Below are 5260 nucleotides of genomic sequence, written 5' to 3'. Positions count from 1 at the left end.
GGAGGGGCCTCCGTCCCCCCCACCCCCCCCACCCCGGCCCAGGGCACCCAGTTCTGGCACCATCGTTATTTGGCCATACCCTGGCCTGCCGCCAAGTTTCGTGTGGAACAACAAATGGGCGTGGGCCCAGATAGGCAGGCCCGTGTTCCAAGGAGGCACAGCGAACGCAGGGCCAGAGCCCTGCACGGTGCAGCCAGAGCCGGGATACAGATGAGCGTGCGTTCGGTGAGGACATACCAACTTCTCCATCCGCCTATTGACAGTGTTTCCATGCAGGCCACTAAGTAGAGTCCAAAGACAGTCAGTCAAGTGTGGGTCAGGAATAAAGTGCGAGTGACACAGTTCTGATCCCTCCTCTCTGTCTTCTGTGGAAGAGGGTTTCCGGGCACTTTATTATTTTATTTTATTTTTATCTATTGTATTGTATTGTATTGTATTGTATTGTATTTATTTCATTTTTATTTCTTGAGAGAGAGAGCACAAGCAGGGAAGAGGGGCAGGGAGAGAATCCCAAGCAGGATCCATCCTCAGCGCAGAGCCTATTACAGGACTCGACCTCCCGACCCTGGGATTATGACCTGAGTAGAAATTTAGAGTCAGACGCTCAACCAACTGAGCCACCCAGGTGCCCGCAAGTGGCATTTATACTGGAGACTTATTTTTAAAAGCATGACTTTAGGGGCACCGGGGGGAGTCAGTCGGTTGAGCATCTGACTCTTGGTTTTGGCTCAGGTCATGATGTCATGGTTCATGAGTTCAAGCCCCACGTTGGGCTCTGCACTGATACCATGGATCCTACTTGGGATTCTCTCTCTCTCTCTCTCTCTCTCTCGCTCTCAAAATAAACCTTAAAGGGGAGCCTGGGTGGCTCAGTCAATTGGGCAGCCGACTTTGGCTCAGGTCATGATCTCACAGTTCGTGGGTTCGAGCCCCACGTCGGGCTCTATGCTGACAGCTCAGAGCCTGGATCCTGCTTCAGATTCTGTGTCTCCCTCTCTCTCTGACCCTCCCCTGCTCATGCTGTCTCTCTCTGAAATAAATAAAACATAAAAAAATTTTTTTAATAAATAAACATTTAAAAAATAAGTAAATAAAAACATAACTTTAGATAACAGAGCTTTAAGAATGATACTGCCAAACTTTCTGAGCAGGCACAGGGGAAAGCTCCCTTTTTCATCTTTACAAACACCTATAAGTCCGTGTAAATAAATAATGTGGACAAGGAAGCAGTGCTTTGGTCCAAACAACACAGGAAGCGCCTGGCATTGTGCCTCCTTCACACAGCACCCTATGTTTGCCTTGTACTTTTCAAAGGATTTTGCAGATACATTATGTTCACACGACTCTGCAAGGTGGCGAGGGGGGAGCACCCTTGCCCATTTTACAGATTAGGAAACCACGGCCCAGAGAGAGCGTGACCTTTCTAAGGTCACAGACTCAGGCAACTGCAGAGCCCCGACTTGGGTCCAGGACTCCTGATGGCAGCACTCATCCTTCCCCTTCACCCCCCTCCCCTGTAACCAGGGTCTGTCTGAACGTTCCCTTCTGTGAGTCCAGGTTCTCTGAGCCTCTGCGTCTGTTGCTTTTACATGAAGCCTGTGCTTCTCAACCCCTAGGATTCCCGAGCAATATTCAAATCTTATTTCTACCCCCTCCTTGAAGCTTTGGGCCCTTTTTCACAACAGGGGATGTACCTATTTGAAAAGGAAGTGGTCTAGGCTCTGGAGTCAGTGTAGAATGACTTCCTCTTTTTCTCCTTGAATTTATTATGGTATTAATTTTATCCCAACACCTAAGAAAGAAAATCCCAGATTCTGCACCACATACAAGGGACTTTTTAAAAAAAAACTCTCCTCCACTAAAATGTTACTAACAATCACCAGTGATTTAAAATTTCCTGTGTGTGTGTGTGTGTGTGTGTGTGTGTGATTCTTTTTCACGTGGTTTGTTTGTTTTTTTTTACAAAGATATTTTTTTTCTGGGCATTTAGGAGCCAACACATTTTTAAAAGCTATCTTACTTTTTTTAATGTTTTGTTTATTTCTGAGAGAGAGAGAGAGAGAGAGAGCGTGAGAAGGGGGGCGGCAGAGAGAGAGGGAGACACAGAATCAGAAGCAGCTCCAGGCTCTGAGCTGTCAGCACAGAGCCCGACACGGGGCTCGAACCCACGAACCGTGAGATCATGACCTGAGCCAAAGTCGGACACTTAACCGACTGAGCTACCCGGGTGCCCCGAAAAACTATCTTATTGTTTTTGTGTCACTCACACAGTGTAGTTCACACAGTGGGTGGTTGTCACCACCACCAGGAGACAAGATACTTGAGACTTTCGTGACAAACCATTGGGCGCTGACATAGGTCTCACCTATTCACAATATGCCCAGTAAGCACTGGTTAAAAATTGATGATTCAGGGCAGGCTTTCTCAAGTGATTTTTGTAAAATACCTAGGAGACCTTGAACATTCTGTTACAGCTTTACGATCGCGGAGAGGAGGGCCGAAGGTGGTGTTCACGAGGGATATTGCTTTATTACTCAGCTAAAAGTCCCTTTGGCTCTAAAAGTCCCTCCTCCCGTGAGTTGCGGGAGGCTGGGAGAAGGCAGCATTTTCTGGCACTTTTCCGAAGCAGAAGAGATTCCATTTGCAAAATCCGCAAAAGGAAACCGTGTGCGTTTAGCAATGACTTTCCCCCAGTGGGCAGGGACCACCCCTCTCTTCTTTGCCGAGCAAGAGCCACTGGGTGAGAGGGACCTGTCACCGGCTCTCGTGACCGTGACCGTGCTGGCACCGCTTTTTACATGCTGTTCACCATGACCCGGGCACCGCCGTCTGCTTTTTTCTTTTTTTAATTGAAAGAGTTTTAAGAGTTTCTCTTTATTTTGAGGGAGGCAGAGACAGTGGGAGCGGAGGAAGGGCACAGAGAGAGGGAGACAGAGAAGCCCAAGCAAGCTCTGTGCTGGCAGCACAGAGCCCGACACGGGGCTTGAACTCACGAAACCGTAAGACCATGACCATGACCTGAAACCATGAGGCGGCTGTTTAACCGACTGAGCCTCCCAGGCGCCCCTTTTGTAGGCTTTCTGGATGCATTAGCCCATTGAACCCTGCCTTCGTCGGTAGGGGCAGATGCCATTTTACAGAGGAAGAACCTGAAGCACAGAAATGTTGACCAACCTACCCAAGACCACACAGCTAAGCGCCAAGCTCTGACCCATTAGTCCCTGCTGCCTCCAGGCATTAACGCAGCCTGCGTACCTTCAGACGACCATCAGGCAGGCTCATTTCAATTCGTTTCCAATACCAGTAAAACTTAAGTCACAAGGCATTAAAACTTGGAGGATTTTATGCACAAGGACTGTTACCATCTTAAAAAACAGCAATCAATAAGCAGGGGCGCCGGGGAGGCTCCGTCGGTTAAGCGTCTGACTTCGGCTCAGCTCATGATCTCACTGTTCAGGAGTTCGAGCCCCGCGTCCGGCTCTGTGCTGACAGCCCTGAACCTGGAGCTGCTTTGGATTCTGTGTCTCCCTCTCTCTCTGCCCCTCCCCCACTCGCACTCTATCCTTCTCTCTCTCTTGAAAATAGATAAACATTAAAAAAAAAATAAGCAAACTAGGAATGAACAAAAAAGGGAAAAAATACACAACCAAGCAAACAACAAACTAGATCCACCCATAATGCTTGCAAGAATATCTATTTTGCCTAATTATATTTTCTAGTTATGCAGACATCCACAAATAAGTCTTGTTTCATCTTTTATGTATTTTAAAATATATTTACATGTATATATGAATCTGTCTTATACATATTAATTAATTAATTTTATTTTTTTAATGTTTATTTTTAAGAAAGAGAGAGACAGAGCACGAGCCCGGGAGGGGCAGAGACAGAGGGAGACACAGAATCCGAAGCAGATTCCAGGCTCCGAGCTGTCAGCACAGAGCCCGTCGCGGGGCTCGAACCCACGAACCACGAAATCATGACCTGAGCGGAAGTCGGGAGCTTAACCAACTGAACCACCCAGGTACCCTTTTCTTGTACACTTTTAAGAATTTATTTTTAAATTTAAAAAATAAACAAACTAAAAATTTAAATATTTTTAAATCTTTAAATATTCAAGGGACATTTTTAAATATACAAGAAGTATTTTTATTTTATTTTATTTTTTTTAGATTTTATTTTTAAGTAATCTCTACACTCAATTTGCCCAATGTGGGGCTGGAACTCATGATCCAAGATCAAGAGTCAAACACTTCACCAACGGAGCCAGCCAGGCGCCCCCGAAATACTTTTTAATCTTTAAACATGGAATGTGGTAAATATGTCATCTTTTATGAAGCAGGTTTGGATATCAATAAACTAAACCACAAGTCGAAAAAATATCATTTTTCTTAGATACTTCAGACTCTTTCAGTGCCCTCATTCTGTACTGAATAACCATCCACAATGAAAGTCAAATTGTGCTTACAGGGACTGTACGACTTTCCCTGGAAACTTCTTTTCTTGGATCAAATTCCTAATATCAGTTCTGTTTTCATGGCTATCTCTTCCTCTCTCTAAGAGAAAGTGAGAAAATAAAGGACTCAGTTTTTAAACACACACACACACACACATACACACACACAATTTTTAAATGCAGCCCACACTCTATACATATTAAAGTGCCGTTTAAAAACAAATTTTTTAATGTTTATTTTTGAGAGAGAGAGAGAGAGACAGAGAGACAGAGGGGGAGCAGAAGAGGGACACAGAGAGAGGGAGACACAGAATCTGAAACAGGCTCCAGGCTCTGAGCTGTCAGCACAGAGCCTGATATGGGGCTCAAACTCATGAATGCGAGATCATGATCTGAGACAACGTCAGACACTTAACCAACTGAGCCACCCACGAGTCCCTACAGGGCAGTTTTAATAAGAGAAAGAAAAGCTCTTTCTGGAACATAAGGGAAGTATGCAGAACTTATACAGTTCATTAAGACTTTATTTATTTATTATTTTCTTTATTATCAAGTTGCTAAACACCAAGGGGCACATGCAGATGCTGTGACAAGTATAATTTAATTAAGCTTTCCATTCTGTGTTTTTTGAAAAGACCTGAAGGCCCTCATCTTAAAGTAAACTCAGTGCAAATCCCACAAGAAAAAGTGGAAATGATTTCACCGAATGAAAGAATTCAGTGAACTTTTTCATTCGTATCGAGGAAAATAGATTTAGGCCGATAAGCCAGAGACCGTGAATGCAGAATGCTGTGCGGGTCCCTT

The sequence above is a fragment of the Crocuta crocuta genome, unplaced genomic scaffold, assembly GCF_008692635.1.
Source record: "Crocuta crocuta isolate KB4526 unplaced genomic scaffold, BGI_CrCroc_1.0 scaffold27, whole genome shotgun sequence".
Lineage (NCBI taxonomy): Eukaryota > Metazoa > Chordata > Mammalia > Carnivora > Hyaenidae > Crocuta > Crocuta crocuta.
Note: the sequence above shows the minus strand (reverse complement) of the source record.